The following is an 18,019-nucleotide window of genomic DNA, read 5'->3' as shown; positions in this document are numbered from 1 at the left end:
ATGTTGAGTTTTTATTTTGGGCATTTGATTTTTGTATGTCTTTAAGACATCCAAAATGTTTAACAGGTTGGTAATAAAGGACTGCAGCTCAAGAGAGAGATTAAAGGTACATCTATAAATGCACAGATCTAGAAACTTCCTACATAGAGATGATAATTGTATGTGATGAGGGTCAGGAGAGCATTTCCTAGTTGGAAAGATGTGGCATAAGGTACAAGACCCATATGACAAAATCAAAATTTGTTCTCTTTATCAAAAAGTACTAAAAGGTATTCCACGAGAAAAGGTCACAGACAAAATTCAAGGATGATTTTGTGACTTGCTTTTGGAAACAGGGAATCTTTACAGTTCAGAAGAAAGAGAGGGATATAAAGCTGGGATCTTGGAAGTTCATCATCTACTTGAATAGTCTAGAGCACATTCATTTTGCAGTTTTGGCTAACTTCAGAGAGGTTGGTCTTTGAAGGGAAGGCCAATTGCAGCATATTTCTATAAATGAAATGGTAGATTTTAAACAAAGATAGAATAGGTTTTAAGATGCATTTGCATTTCATTATCCATTAGTAGAAAGTTTCTGTTGTTTACTGATTTCAAGTTGGTGGATTCAAGATTGACATTTACCTTTTGCATTATATTTAGTCCACAAATATTCCATCTTGCTCACTTGTACTGCTGTGAAGAATGCTGTTGGGATCCATTTGTTGTTTTCTCAGCTGCATCTGTCCAAAGTTAAATTCTCTGATACAACAAGGTTTCACTAATTGACTGTTAAAAAAAATTAGCTGTGGGATGGAACTAATCATCCTGGAATACAGAGGATTTAATTTTCTATGATAAATGCTTGAATTTGCTTTAATTATAACAGGAAGTAGAATGAACAACTCAGTCCTCAACCATCTAAATTAGTAGTTGGAAATTGTCTGTTCCTTCTCAGATGCTTGCAAAGGAAAGTCTTTTGACATTCTACCTGGTGTGGCCTACAAAATAAAGGAAGCCTTTTCCTGATATGTGTGCTGTAGTTTTGGAGAACAATTCCTGGTTCCAAATGATGTTTTTTGGATTTGAAGAAAATAATGAAACTGAGGTTCAGACACTCAGTGTTGGGGTTACCAAATGCTGGGGTTTGGTCATGTGAAGAATTCACAATGACCATTCTTTTTGGCAAAAAGATAAACTTATTTAGGAGAAGAGGTTATAGATAAAATGAAGATATACAATAGTTATCAGCAATGCTAAATATGAAATGGAGTGGGGGAGCACATAGTAAGGAAAAATATTTTAATAATTAATGATGGAAAAGACAAGTTCCCTAATGGAATTTACAATTAGCCAGGAGAAAGGACACATCTTATTAGGTTGGAGTATGCCCTTAGCTGGTAGGTTAAATCTATAGAGCAGCTTAGCACCCTAAAAGAGTTAGTTAGCTATAAGAAGGAGAAAGATATGATGAGTCATGGTGGGATGAGAGAAGAGACACATAAGATACATTGGGGGATGAGAAGAGAGATATCATGTGGTATGGGGAAGGGATAAGGGGAAAGACACTATGAGAAAGTTAGTGTCTTATTAGGCTATAACCCAGAAAGGGTTTGGCAAAGATGACATGAGCCATGGATACATTTATAGTGGAAATTTAACATCAGGGATTTGATATGTCAGATTTCTTCCTGGACATAGCAGGGTGGGTGCTCCCTAAGACCTCCAAAGAGGGTGAGACTATGAGACTAAACTGATTCCTATCAGTTATCTTCCCTGCCTGCCTCAGGGAGCAATTCCCTCATGCTTTAGTCTCTCTCAGGTAACCATATCCAGTTATTCAAGACTTAATCTTTTGGATTACTTGAATCTGACAGCTCTGTAGCAAATTTTGAGATCAAATTCATTTGGAAGCAAAAGAATGATCTGATGTCAGTTCTCTATGCTTCTGAAATGCATACAATTTTTTCTGGTTTTGATGATGCTTTTTTTTAAAGAAGAATTTCTCTGGAACAATTCCTTCATACTATACTTTAATTGAGGGACTAGTTGAAGAGCCAATGATTGGTTAGTCAGTCAGTCAATATATATCTTTTAAACACCTATTTATTATTTCCAGGCATTATGATAAGGATCAGTAATATAAAGAAGAGAGGAGAAAAAAAATAGTCCCTGTCCTCAGAGAGCTCCTAGTCTAAGGAGAGAGAAAACATGAAAACAACTATATTCAAGCAAGTGATATATATGATAAATTGGAGATAATAAGCATTAATAAGTAGCATTAATGAGAAATGGGAAAAGGCTTCTGTACTGGGATTTTGCCTGGGATTGGAAGGAAGGTTAAAGACAGAAATAGACAGGAGAGATTGATCAGTTTGACAGCTGGGTGGAAAATGGATTAAAGGAAAAACAAAACTGAGGCAATGAGAACAATCTGAAAAGACTATTTCAAATGTAAAGTCACATGTTACAATCAGAAAAACATTAACTTTGGAGCAGGATAAATGTGAGTTTAAATATTAATTTTCTTTCTCCATGGGATCTCCAGCAAAGTTCTTAAACTTCCTAGTCTCCTTTTCCCTCAATTTTAAAAGAAAGAAGTTGCATTAGATGGCCCCACAGTTACCTTTCCTTCTCTTGGTCCTATATTTAGAGGTAGAAACAGGAATGATAATTAAAAAAATATATGATGATTTGTCTTTTGCTTCTTTTTGTATCCTTAGCATTTATCATGATGCTTGACACATAGTAGGTGCTTAATAAATGTTTATTAACTTATAAATATATTAATGTTAAACAGATTTTCCAGTTTGAGATACTTTTAAGGAATTGAAACCTACCTATGACTCAAAAGATAATCCTTGGGAAATTGCCTGAAGGAATTCCAAGTCTTTATTCAGGAAAACTGATTCTGAGTTCAAATCCAATCCACACACTATGTGGTCCTGGAGAAACCACTTAATCCCATTTGTTTTAGTTCCTTATCTACAAAATGAGATGGATGTGTTTATAATTACACAACACTGGTCTTCTACTTTCATCTTGTTTACATGTCACTCAAACCACTGAGCTTGGTTTTGATTTAGTCTAAGAACTGGAAAAACAAGTTTGTTTCTTCATAAGACTGGCTTAGTTAAAAGCATCATTGTGGGGCTGACAGAGCAGAAGCATACAAGCTTCTTTGACTTTTTTCTCCTCAATATTATTCAGTAATATTGTTTAGCTTTGCCCATCTATTAACTTCCTAGATCTTATAACATCCTTCTGATTCCCAACTTCTTCCCTTCCTAGAATTGATCTTTTGGTATGCCAAGTCACCTTAGAATCCTGAAAAGCAAGAAGGTAGTGGTGGGTAATGGGAAGGATGTGTCCTTATATACTAATTTTTATTGATTCTTCCTGTAACTATTTCCCCCAACTTGATTTCAATGATTCAAAAAATAATGTCTTAATTTTAAACTTAAAACTCTTTTTAAAATTCAGTATCTATTAAATTGGTGATGTGAACAGAAATATTTTATTTAATAAGTTTATTATAAAATAAGTTTAAAATATCACTATGATAATGATGAAAATAAAATTAGACTTCATTGTTTTTACAACTGATTTTTTTCTGTTTTTTAAAGTTATTTATCAGCAAAGATTCCTCCATGTCACAAAAAATTCATTTTTCAGACACTCTTCAATGCATTTTTAACAAAAACACTTTTATTTTGCTCTGATAACACAACATAAAAAGGCAAAAAACCCACCTGGACTAAACTTTAGATGTGATTATAGGATGTTAAAAATGTGCAAGTCATTCTAGAGTCAAATGATTGTCCTATACTGATGCCAATATTAAGTTACTTGCATTTTTATTAATCTAACAATAAATATTTGCTTATTGTCCAATTGGAAGTGTAAGTTATTAAAACTGTAGTTTTGTGTGTGTGACTGTTGTATTATTAAAATGTATTTTTATTTAAATTTTATTTTCTTATCAAGAACATGAAAAGGTCAGCTGGAGCAAGTGGTTACAGGAAGAGCCAATAAAAACTAGGACATAAGGACACATTCTTCCCACTACTTTATTTTCTTATCAAGAGTATTAAAAAAGCTTAAAACTTTTGTAACTGTTGCTGAAAAACTACTGAAATAAATGACAGGAAGCCTAAAAAATTAAAAATAAAATGAGCTAGAGAAGAAAATGGCAAACCACCCCAGTGTCTTTTCCCTCCCTCCAAAAAAACCAAATGCTATCACAAAGAATCAGATATGACTAAATAAAATAACATAAAGGTTAAGTATGTTACCAGGATTATAAAGCTAGTAAGTGTCAGAAATGGGATTTGATCACAAGTCTTACTGACTATAAGCCTGAATTCTATCTATTGTATCTTGTCTACTACATAATATATAAATGACAGCACAGATTTATATCATATTTTCAAATTTTACAAAGTAGTCTTTTATAATAACATTATAAGACAGGTAATACGGATATTATTGCCACATTTAAAAAAAAATAAGGAAACAGATTCAGAAATGTCAAGTGACTTGATTAAGGTCTCACAGTTAGGAACAGATTAATGCCCTAAGGATATTCATAGAGGGAATTCCAGGAGAATTCTTACTTTAAAGAAGAGTCAATGGACATTGTGGTGGTTTCCTGTGCTTTATTTTGGTGATGATATTTTGGAAGATGTCACAAACATACTGTACCTTCCCTTCTCTAGTCAGCTTTTATGTTTTTTTAAGTGAGAATATGCTTTGTCTTGGTCCTTAGTAAAGTTCTTAGGATTATGCTCACTTTCTTATGTAATGAATGTTCATATCCTTTAGTGGGAACATCTCTTTTTCTTATCTGATTGGATGTTGATGCATATAATTCTTTAAAAGGATTTTAACCTTTTACAAACATTTCCCTAACCTTGCTCAGTACACTGTGGAAGTTCATATCTATTTCACATAATTGGGAAGAAAAGCAGCCTAAATCCAGGAATTCAAGAATATTATTGGGTCCTTGATTTTGACATTTCTAAATTTCAGAGATTCATAATTTTATTAACTTAGGACTTCTCCCCACCCTTCTATCACAATCCCATTATTAGAGAATAGGTGTAATAAGTTGATATGAACAAAGAATTCATCATCCTTTGAGAATAAGCTTAATGATTGAAACTTTTTTTCCCCTTTGTATTCATAAAGAGATCTCTGTGCTACAGGGACTTCAAATTCTACTTCATAATTGTTATTTATGTGACCTTGGACATTTTCTTCATCATCCATGACAGAATGAATGGCCTTCTGAAATGTCTCCCATGGAGAGTCTCTTTTGTTATATTCTACATGTGACAAAAAGCAACTACATCCTCCTCTCTAAAGGAACTCATGTTGTTGATGCTATAGATATTATTATAAGTATATACTACATAGTGATCTATGATTCAGTCTGTGTAAGTGCTGTGCTGATGTAGTCTCTGTGGGTCTTAGTTTAAATTAATTTTTTTACATTCCAAATGTGATGAATTTATTTTACTCTGATGCAAAACCGAAACTTTCACTTTAGCATAAAAACCAATTTTATAAAAGGTTATTAAAAATTGGTGTTAAGGATATATAGGATATGATGTACAAACTGGAGAATCAGGTCATTTCTTCTGTAAAATGACACTGCAACTATCTTTGAAAAACAAATTTAAAATGACACTAAGAAACTGAACTAAAATGTGACATAAACATGCCTTTAAGTATCTCTCTCTTATAATAAACTCAAAATTCTCTAGACTTCAGCATGATGGCATTACGATTCTTTGGAAGGATAAAAAGTTTACATTGTTTTTTAAATTATTATTATAGCTTTTTATTGACAGAACATATGCATGGGTATTTTTCAACATTGTCCCTTGCAATCACTTCTGTTCCAACTTTTCCCTTCCTTCCCTCCACCTCCTCCCCTAGATGGCAGGCAGTCTCATATATGTTAAAGATGTTAAAATATATTTTAAATACAATATATGTATACATATACAGTTCTCTTGTTGCACAAGAAAAATTGGATTTAAAAAGGAAAAAATAATCTGGGAAGAAAAACAAAAATGCAAGTAGTCCAGATTCATTTCCCAGTGTTTTTTCTCTGGGTGTAATAGGTTCTGTTCATCACTGATCAATTGGAATTGAATTAGATCTTCTCATTGCCTAAGATATCCACTTCCATTAGAATAGATCCTCATATAGTATTATTGTTGAAGTGTATAATGATCTCCTGGTTCTGCTCATTTCACTTAGCATCAGTTCATGTAAGTCTCTACAGGCCTTTCTGAAATCCTCCTGTTGGTCATTTCTTATAGAACAATAATATTTGGGGGGCGGAGCCAAGATGGCAGAGAAGGCACACGCGACTTTCTAAGCTCTTCTCTTACCCTCTTTATCAATAGTATATCGAGCCTCAAAAATCGTCTTGACTGCTACAATTCATAAAGATAAAAAGTATAACAACTCACCAGCTGAAGAAAATCAGCAGTCTCACCAAAAAAGGTTTGTTCCAGGGCTAGGGGGGAGATCAGCGGAGACTGGGAGAGAAATTAGTTTCCAAGAAGAGCCTCAAAACAAAAGTGAGAGCACAGATCTCAGCACAAGCTCTCAGCTCCAACCCGCAGTAAGGGGCTTTTCCTTGGGGCAGCAGGAGGGCACAGCCCAGGTTAGCCTCTAATCTGCATAGTGGGGGGCTCGGCTTGGGGCCATAGAGCTTTCACAGGGCCGATTTGCATTGGGCAGAGATGTTGGGGCAGAGTTCCAGGAAGACTTTCAGTAGAATCTGCGGTCTGTGGTCTGCTGCTAATACCCACAGCCCCACAAGAGGCTCTGGCCTGGGGCAGTGACACTTTCACCCCTTAGTCTCTAGCTTTAGGGCAATCGCTAACCCACACAACCCTACTGGGCACTTCAATAGCTCGTCCAGTGTTTTATTCATTTAAAAACTCAATTGGACATATACAGAAAGAAATTAAAAAAGCTAATGAAGAAAATAATTCTTTAAAAATTAGAACTGAACTAATAGAAACCAATGATTCATTGAGACAGCAAGAATCAGTCAAGCAAAACCAAAAAAATGACAAACTGGAAAAAAACCATGAATTATCTACTTGCAAAAATGACAGACTTGGAAAATAGATCTAGGAGAGATAATCTGAGGATTATTGGACTTTCCAAAAATTATGATGAAAAAAAGAGCCTAGATACTATTTTACAAGAAATCATTAAAGAGAACTGCCCAGATGTAATAGAATCAGAAGGTAAAATAGGTATTGAAAGAATTCATCGAACACCTTCTGAAAGAGACCCTAAAATAAACCCCAAGGAATATTGTGGCGAAATTTCAGAACTATCAGATTAAGGAAAAATTTTAAAGCAGCCAAAAAAAAAATTAAATGACCGGGTGCCAAATAAGGATCACCCAAGATCTGGCTGCCTCCACATTAAAGGATCGAAGGGCCTGGAATCTGATATTCCAAAAGGCAAAAGAACTTGGAATGCAGCCAAGAATAAACTACCCAGCTAAACTGAGCATTTTCTTCCAGGGAAGAAGATGGACATTTAATGAAACAAATGAATTCATTTGTTTCTGAAGAAAAAACCAGAACTAAACAAAAAATTTGATCTCCAACCATAGGACTCAAGAGATGCAGAAAAGGTAAAAAGAACTCTTGAGAATTGTATTTCTGTTGTGGATATACAAAAAGAATACATGTATAATTTGATTTTACTGATGTAACATAAAAAAGGGAAGTAGATATGGAAAAGGGATGATGGCAGAATAAGGTGGGAAGGAGGGATAAAAAGAGGGAAACCACATCCCACAAAGAGGCAAAGGAAACTTATCATATCTGAGGGAATTTAGAGAGGAGGAGGAACATTGTGTGAATCTTACTCTCATCAGAGTTGGCTCAAAGAAAAAATAATTGACATTTGTTTTAGAGAAAATTCTCTGCCATTAATAAGGGGAGAGGAAAGGGAAAAGAAAAAGATAATAAGGAAGTGAAGGGAAAAGATTCAAAGGGGAGGGAGGGATTCTAAAGAGGGTAAGCATCATGATACAAGTGGGGTACATAAGTTCAAAAGGGAAAGAGGGTTGGGGGGAGAAAAGTAAAGCATAATCTGGGGTTATTAGGATGGCAGGAAATACAGAATTAGTAATTCTAACCGTAAATGTGAATGGGATGAACTTCCCCATAAAGAGGAGGCAGATAGCAGACTGGATCAAAAGTCAGAACCCTACAATATGTTGTTTACAAGAAACACATTTAAAGCAGGGAGATACATATAGAGTAAAAGTAAAAGGCTGGAGCAAAATCTATTATGCTTCAGGTGAAGTCAAAAAAGCAGGGATAGCCATCCTTATCTCAGATCAAGCAAAAGCAAAAATTGATCTAATTAAAAGAGATAAGGAAGGAAACTACATCCTGCTAAAGGGTAGCATAAACAACAAAGCAATATCAATATTAAACATATATGCACCAAGTGGTATGCATCCAACTTCCTAAAGGAGAAGTTAAGAGAGTTGCAAGAAGAAATAGACAACAAAACAACAAAACTGTAATAGTGGGAGATCTCAACCTTGCACTCTCAGAATTAGACAAATCAAACCACAAAAGAAATAAGAAAGAAATTAAAGAAGTAAATAGTATATTAGAAAAATTAGGTATGTTACCTCTGGAGAAAATTGAATGGAGATAGAAAGGAATATACTTTCTTCTCAGCAGTTCATGGAACCTATTCAAAAATTGACCATATATTAGGACATAAAGACCTCAAAATTAAATGCAAGAAAGCAGAAATAGTAAATGCTTTCTTTTCAGATCATGATGCAATAAAAACTACATTCAACAAAAATTAGGGAAATAGACCAAAAGTAATTGGAAACTGAACAATCTCATCTTAAAGAGTGATTGGGTGAAGCAGCAAATTATAGATACAATTAATAATTTCACTCAAGATAATGACAATGATGAGACGTCATACCAAAATTTGTGGGATGCAGCCAAAGCGGTAATAATAGGGAATTTTATATCCTTAGAGGCTTACTTGAATAAAACAGAGAAAGAAAAGATTAATGAATTGGGCTTGCAATTAAAAAAAAAACTAAAAAAAGACCAAATTAAAAACCCCCAATGAAATACTAAATTTGAAATTCTAAAATTAAAAGGAGAAATTAAAAATATTGAAAGTAAAAAAACTATTGAACTAATTAATAAAAGTAAGAGTTGGCTCTATGAAAAAGCCAATAAAATAGATGTCTTTGGTAAATCTGATTAGAAAAAGGAGGGAGGAAAATGAAATTAGTAGTCTTAAAAATGAAAAGGGAGAACTTTCCACCAATGAAGAGGAAATTAGAGAAATAATAAGGAGTTATTTTGCTCAACTTTATGCCAATCAATTTGATAACCTAAGTGAAATGGATGACTACCTCCAAAAATATAGAATTCCCAGACTAACAGAGGAGGAAGTAAATTGCTTAAATAGTCCCATTTCAGAAAAAGAAATAGAACAGGCAATTAAACAACTCCCTAAGAAAAAATCCCCAGGACCAGATGGATTTACATGTGAATTCTACCAAACATTTAAAGAACAATTGGCCCCAATGCTACATAAATTATTTGATAAAATAGGGAATGAAGGAGTCCTACCAAATTCCTTCTATGACACAGACATGGTACTGATACCTAAACCCGGTAGGTTGAAAACAGAGAAAGAAAATTATAGACCAATCTCCCTAATGAATATTGATGCTAAAATCTTAAATAAGATATTAGCAAAAAGACTACAGAAAATCATCCCCAGGATAATACACTATGATCAAGTAGGATTTATACCAGGAATGCAGGGCTGGTTCAATATTAGGAAAACTATCAATATACTTGGCCATATTAATAACCAAATTAAGAAAAACCATATGATCATCTCAATAGATGCAGAAAAAGCATTTGACAAAATCCAACATCCATTCCTATTAAAAACACTTGAGAGTATAGGAATAAATGGACTTTTCCTTAAAATAATCAGCAGCCTCTATTTAAAACCATCAGAAAGCATCATATGTAATGGAGACAAACTGCAACCATTCCCAATAAGATCTGGAGTGAAACAAGGTTGCCCACTATCACCGTTACTATTTAATATTGTATTAGAAATGCTAGCTTTGGCAATAAGAGCTGAAAAAGTGATTAAAGGAATAAGAATAGGCAATGAGGAAACCAAATTATCACTCTTTGCCAACAATATGATGATATACTTAGAGAACCCCAGAGATTCTACTTAAAAGTTATTAGAAATAATCCACAACTTTAGCAAAGTTGCTGGTTATAAAATAAATCCACATAAGTCATCAGCATTCTTATATATCACTAACAAAACAGTCAGAGTTACAAAGAGAAATTCCATTTAAAGTAACTACTGATAATATAAAATATTTAGGAATCTATCTGCCAAGGGAAGATCAGAAACTTTATGAGCAAAATTACAGACCACTTTTCACACAAATTAAGTCTGATCTAACCAATTGGAAAAATATTAAATGCTCTTGGACAGGGCAAGCAAATATAATAAAGATGACAATATTATCTAAAGTAATCTATTTATTTAACGCTATACCAATCAGACTCCCAAAAAACTATTTTAATGACCTAGAAAAAATAACAACAAAATTCATATGGAAAAACAAAAGGTCAAGAATTTCAAGGGAATTAATGAAAAAAAATCAAATGAAGGTGGCTTAGCTGTACCAGATCTAAAATTATATTATAGAGCAGCAGTTACCAAAACCATTTAGTATTGGCTAAGGAATAGATTAGTTGATCAGTGGAATAGGTTAGGTTCAAGGGACAAAACAGTCAACAACTATAGCAACCTAGTCTTTGACAAATTCAAAGACCCCAGCTTTTGGGATGAGAACTTACTGTTTGACAAAAATTGCTGGGAAAATTGGAAACTAATATGGCAGAAACTAGGCATTGATCCACACTTAACACCGTACACCAAGATAAGGTCAAAATGGGTTCATGACCTAGGCATAAAGAATGAAATTATTAATAAATTAGAGGAACACAGGATAGTTTGCCTCTCAGACCTGTGGAAGGGGAAGCAATTTATGACCAAAGAAGAACTAGAGATCATTACTGATCACAAAATAAAAAATTTCGACTATACCAAACTGAAAAGTTTTTGTACAAACAAAACTAATGCAGACAAGATTAGAAGCGAAGCAATAAACTGGGAAAATATTTTTACAGTCAAAGGTTCTGATAAAGGCCTCATTTCCAAAATATATAGAGAATTTACTCTAATTTATAAAAAATCAAGCCATTCTCCAATTGAAAAATGGTCAAAGGATATGAACAGACAATTCTCAGATGAAGAAATTGAAACTATTTCTAGTCATATGAAAAGATGCTCCAAGTCATTATTAATCAGAGAAATGCAAATTAAGACAACTCTAAGATACCACTACACACCTGTCAGATTGGCTAAGATGACAGGAAAAAATAATGATGATTGTTGGAGGGGATGTGGGAAAACTGGGACATTGATGCATTGTTGGTGGAGTTGTGAACGAATCCAACCATTTTGGAGAGTAGTTTGGAACTATGCTCAAAAAGTTATCAAACTGTGCATACCCTTTGATCCAGCAGTGTTACTACTGGGCTTATTTCCCAAAGAGATCATAAAGAAGGGAAAGGGACCTGTATGTGCACAAATGTTTGTGGCAGCCCTCTTTGTAATGGCTAGAAAATGGAAACTGAGTGGATGCCCATCAGTTGGAGAATGGCTGAATAAATTGTGGTATATGAATATTATGGAATATTATTGTTCTGTAAGAAATGACCAACAGGATGATTTCAGAAAGGCCTGGAGAGACTTACACGAACTGATGCTGAGTGAAATGAGCAGGACCAGGAGATCATTATATACTTCAACAACAATACTATATGATGACCAGTTCTGATGGACCTGGCCATCCTCAGCAATGAGATCAACCAAATCATTTCCAATGGAGCAGTAATGAACTGAACCAGCTGTGCCCTGAGAAAGAACTCCGGGAGATGACTAAAAACCATTACATTGAATTCCCAATTCCTATATTTATGCCCACCTGCATTTTTTATTTCCTTCACAAGCTAATTGTACAATATTTCAGAGTCTGATTCTTTTTGTACAGCAAAATAACGGTTTGGTCATGTATACTTATTGTGTATCTAATTTATATTTTAATATATTTAACATCTACTGGTCATCCTGCCATCTGGGGGAGGGGGTAGGGGGTAAGAGGTGAAAAATTGGAACAAGAGGTTTGGCAATTGTTAATGCTGTAAAGTTACCCATACATATAACCTGTAAATAAAAGGATATTAAAAAAAAGAATAATATTCCATAACATTCATATACCACAATTTATTCAGCCATTCTCCAATTGATGGGTACATTCAAATTCCAGTTTCTAGCTACTATGACAAGTGCTGACACAAATATTTTTGCATAAACAGGTCCCCTTCCCTTCTTTAATATCTTTTTGGGAAATAAGAAAAGTTTACATTGTTGAAATCTCATGAAATAATATAAAGACCAAAACAGAGTGAGTTTATTTCTCCTTATTTCCAGGAGTGGGTCTGATATTTTAATTAAAAACTATATTAAAAGGTAGCTAGTTGATGTAGTGGATAGAGCACCAGCCCTGAGTTCAAATCTGGCCTCAGATATTTAACATATTCTGGCTGTGTGAGTTAGGCAAGCCACTTAACCCTAACTGTCTCAGCAAAAACAAAACAACACAAACAAAAAAAAAGACCAACTATATTAAGCTTCCAATTCAAGTTCCAACCCAAACTTCAGCAATCAAATTTTTCCATCAATTAAAACTGAAAGTTTCAATTTTAAACCTGCTCAGAGTGTCTGATTATTACCAACTCCAATAAAGCTGGCATTATTCACTTTATCCAACAGAGTTTTTAGATCCAGCTTGTACTTAGTGGCAATGCCAAAACGGTTGTTGTTACTTCCAGTGGTCCAAGCAAGATTTATTGATATTTTCATCTTTTTATTAACTTTTTGATAGGTCAACTTTTCAAATCCAGTGCCATCATTCACATGTGTAAGTGGAAGTCAACAGCCTTATAAACTAGGATGAAATTATTCTGAGAAATTTTCGATTTGTCTGTATCAAAATTCATCTGATAGCTAGCAATCAATCCTTTGTAAGCCAATACAGCCCAGCTGGTCGGTCCAGACAAATAATGACAACATTTTCATCAAGATTGAAACAGTTTCAGTTGTAGGAGAGCTTTAATTCCCCACTCTTCTTCCTTGTGCTTGGTACAAATATGGTTTCGATAATCGTCTTCAAATCTTCAGCCAATTTATCCTTCATGCTAGCTGATTTCTGTCTCCAGGGTGTTGTCTGTGTTCCATTTTTGAATGAAGGTAATCCCATAGTCACAGATCTTGTATTTCATTAGCAAATTACCTGAAGCTTTACCTGTTTCAGTATATGAATAACCAGATGTGGAAAATTCCACTCCACTGCAAGACTTGGTGCTAAGATCTATTAACCATACCAAACCCATATCCATTGTTGAAGACACCTTTGGCAGCCTTTCCTAGCTAACAGTAAGTTGGTATGTTACATTTTTTTCTTTGAGAACCCACTCTGTCCTCTTCACCAGGGCAAAGCTGAAGATCCATTGTAATGTTCTCTTCTCTAAAATATAATAGTTCTCTGGGAGCAGATTTCTCGGGGGGCTTCTGGAGGTAGCTTTCCTTTCAGTTCAAAGTAAAAATCACCTCAATGCAGCCAGCTGTTAAAGTCCAGTTTTTTATTGTCTCCTTCAAAATAGCCCAGTTAGTTTTCTTAGAGGCCTATCTCTCTCCTTGGTTCCGAGAGCTCTTGCCACTTGTCCTTTGTCTCTGCCAGCTTCAGCCTCTAGCTCCTTCTGAATCTAAAACCTCTATCCAGCACAAAGGTAGAAGTTGGAATGAATCGGTCTTGTCTCCTCTAGTGGATTCCTCCTCTAGTGGGCTCCTCCTCTAGTGGGCTTGTCCTTTTGACTTATGAATCTCCTGGACTTGTGAATCTCACACTGAATCCTGGCTCTGATCTTCCAAAGTCCATCTTAGTTGAGGTTCCTAGCTTATATAAGCTCTCTAAAGTGTGAACTAATTTGTGAACTCTCTTAAAGGTGTGAACTCTAAAGGTGTGAACTAAGTACATAAGCATTGTCTCTATCAATTCCAGTGACTTAGCACCTTGTTTCAAGTTCTGGCCCATAACATCTCCTGCTTTCTTTTGATTTAGAAGATAGGTGGTCATGACCTCCATGACTTCTCAAGGAGGTGAGAACCCCCCAAAAGAAGGTGATCACACCTTCCCTGACTGCTCAAAAAAGAAGTGAAAACATCATAAATAGAGGTGGTCACATCCTTCCTGACTTCTCAGGAAGGGAGACGAAAACACCAAAGGAAATGGGAAATCAAACCAGATTAGCGTGTTCCTGAAGGGGCTCACTTGAAACAGGTATACATAAATCCATCAATATGGGAGGTATTACACATAATTACATAAATTACATAAGCACATAGTAACATAACATGAGCTAGTAGTGATGTAACAAATAACATGAATCAACATGAGGAATTATACATGTCCATAAGTCCTAGAAATAGTCCAAAAGGAATTTATTGTCTATTAATTCATGTTCCAGGAATCCAATAATTCCTGCAAGCTTTGAAGTCTTGCAATAGTCTGCTTATTTCTTCACAAAAGCTTTTCATGTTCTTGTTCCATGCTTATGACTTTACTCTGTGATCACCTCCAGTTTAGCTTTGTATATAGATCTTATATGTACAAACTTGTTTCATTGTTAATATGTCAGCTCTTTAATACTCTCTCGTGCTTTCCCTCCTTCACACCCTTCTTCTTTTAAATTATTGTTTACTTTTCTTTATCTTACCTTGATATCTGTCTCAGTAATATGTTCTAATTTTCTAGGAATAGAATTCAGTGTCATTGTTCCATATTTTGGAGATTACATTTTGTTTCACTCTTCTTGAAAAACAGAGAAAATATGGCATTCCATAATCTTTCTTATTTGTCCCTTTAGTTTTCCTTGCCAGCTATAATGTTCTCTTCTCTTAAATATAATTGTACTCTGGGAGTAGGTTTCTTAGAGAGCTTCTGGAAGCAGCCTTCATTTCAGTTCTGAGTAATAATCACCTCAAATACAGCCAGCTGTTAAAGTCCAGTCTTTTATTGTCTCTTCCAAAATAGCCTGGTTAGCTTTCCTTGGTTCTGAGAGCTCTTGTTGCTTTGCTTCTGCCAGCTTCCACCTCCAGCTCCCTCTGAATCCAAAGCCTCCAGCCAGCACAATGGTGGAATATCGAATGGATCTGATTCCTCCTCCGAGAGAGTGGGCTTGTGGGAGCTGTGACTTGTGAATCTCATCCACTGACTTGTGAATCTCCCAGAAGTCTCTAGTTGGCTTGTGGGAGCTCCTTATATATGATCTCTTAAAGGTGTGAACTCTAAAAATGTGAGAGGTGTGAACTCAAATGTGTGAGCTAATGTGTGAACTCTCCCAAAGGTGTGAACTCCAAAGGGGTGAACCAAGTACATAAGCATTGTTTCTATCAATTCCAGTGACCTAGCATCCTGTTTCAAGTTCTGGCCCATAAAAGTCTACTCCAGTGACCCTGCATGCACCTGCACTGAAAATTTAAATTAGTTGTTGGTTGTCATGGCCAAGAAAAATTACTCTTGTTGATCAGACTTCTAGTGATGAGCCTCTTTAAAAGTTGGGCTTGTCTTTGCATGATAGAAATCATCAAACATATTTTGGAGACTTGCCAAAACTGATACTCCCCTTGCCTCTGCTGACATAAACTGCAAGAATACAGTGGGAATTCAGATTCATGAGAAGGAACTGGAGGGCATTGGCAGAGAAACTGTGTGTGAATATCGAATTTGAAATTAAAATTCCTTATATTACAGAGACAGTGTGGTCTAGTGTAAAGAGTTCTGACTTTGGAGTTAAGTTGAAATTCTACCTCTGATACTAGTCATGGGTAAATCAATTAAACTAATAATTTTGTTTTAAGTAACTCTTTAAGCCTGTGAGAGAATCAACAAGTCATTGACCTGAAGACCAAATCAGACCATTTTTTTTTTTTTACTACCTGGGAATCTTAGAATGGTATTTGCATTAAAAATATAATAAACCTTTTTTTTAATTAGATAAATTATTTTTAGCTTTAGTTCTGTACAAAAAAAAAAAAAATAGGATAATTCCTATGAATTAGACTTCTACTTCCCGTTGAGCTGGACTCATCTCTAGCCTCAGGCTTCTAGGGATGAGATAGGTGAGACTTCCATCTGCACTAGAGCAAGAGAACTTCTATCTCCTATTCATCCCAATAGACTGATCTCCAGCTTTTCATGTTGTGGAGAACTTTTGGTGAAAAGAATATATATATATATATATATATATATATATATATATATATATATATCTCAGACCCTAAATATACTGATATATCTGTTCCCTGAGGGAAAAGAAAGGCAAAAGTAGGTGGGGAATGATAATTGTCTGTGCATTTCTGACTTTCATCTGCTGAGACATCTCTTGCCTATTCTCCAGACCTCATAAGGAAGAAAAAAAGTGAAATAATTTGACTTGTGTCTTCCACTCATGCTGTGCTTCTCTCCTACCTTCTCTAGGAATAGGAATAGCCTTTCCACTAAATAAGGAATAAACTCACTCTGAGCCATATACAACCCAGAAATTCTGAAACTCTGTAAATCATCATCCAAATCCTTTTCTCCACCACCTGATTCCTTATTCCTATCCCTTTCAACTCTCTTGCTCCAAATTCTTATACAGAATTACTCACATATTTCACCATGTCTTATGGAATATCTGTTCCAGAGGCAATACACTTCCCCTCATGTTAAATTTTCTTTTACTTCAATTTTTTTTAGCAATCACTACAAACTGTATCTTCTTTGAGGACATAGCCTCCCTGGCTACTCTTTCCAGTGCTAATTGTATTTTCACTTATTCAGCTCACTGAAGTTACCATTTTCAGTTTCCTTTATCTCCGGTAACTACTACCCAATTCAAATCTTAGTAGTCATTGCCTACTAAAATCCAGACCACTACTCTTCCTTCCTCAACAATTTTAGGGAATAGGAAAGTACTAAGCTTTAAGGCTATGGCCCAGACAGTGTACTAAGTGCTTTATAGATACAATCTAATTTGATCTTTATAACTACCTTGAAAGGTAGATGCTATTATTACCCTCCAGTTCAAAATTGAAGCAAATTAAGTGACATTTGTAGGGTCAAATAGCTAGCAAGGCTGGTTCAGTAATTGATTCACTCCTAGTGTTTCTGTCCTCCTCAACTCTTGCCTTCATATTAGGAGGCTTTAATTTAAACATTAATTCTCTCTTAAACACTCTTACTACTCAGTCCCTCAATCTACTTACTTCCCATGATCTCTGCCCTACTTTGATCACATACAACTATTTCACTTTTACATTTCTCTAGTATACTCCCTTTTTTCTGCTATTATTGCTACCCTGATGCAGGCCTCTATTACTATATGCTTGAACTGTTGCAATAGTCTGCACATGGGTCTGCCTGTCAAGTTACTTCCTGTTCCAATCCATCTTCCATTCAGCCACCAAACTGATTTTCCTAAAGCATAGATCCCTTCTGCTACACAATAATTAGTAAACTCCCCTGGATCCTTCAAGTATCAAATACAAAATCTTCTATTTGTCATTCAGTAGTCTTCATGATTTAACATTTTCCTCACTTTTATAGTCTTCTTAAATATTATTTCCTTGCATGGTCTCTTCAATTTAGTGGTGCCAAACTCTTGTTGTTTGATGAACAAAATATTTGTATCAGAGCATTTTTTCTGACTTTTCCCCCATGGCCTAAATGTTATCCCTCTTTTTCTCTTCTTGGCTTCCCTGGATTCCTTCAAGTCCAAACTAAAATCCTTCTTCT

At 35.1% G+C, this 18,019-nt stretch overlaps 1 pseudogene; it reads right to left on the bottom strand.

Moving 5' to 3' along the window:
• Nucleotides 1–12,846: 12,846 nt before the first annotated feature.
• Nucleotides 12,847–13,692, bottom strand: LOC100931382 (annotated as a pseudogene).
• Nucleotides 13,693–18,019: the final 4,327 nt, after the last annotated feature.

The sequence above is a fragment of the Sarcophilus harrisii genome, chromosome 1, assembly GCF_902635505.1.
Source record: "Sarcophilus harrisii chromosome 1, mSarHar1.11, whole genome shotgun sequence".
Lineage (NCBI taxonomy): Eukaryota > Metazoa > Chordata > Mammalia > Dasyuromorphia > Dasyuridae > Sarcophilus > Sarcophilus harrisii.
This window is presented reverse-complemented; position numbering and strand designations above follow the sequence as displayed.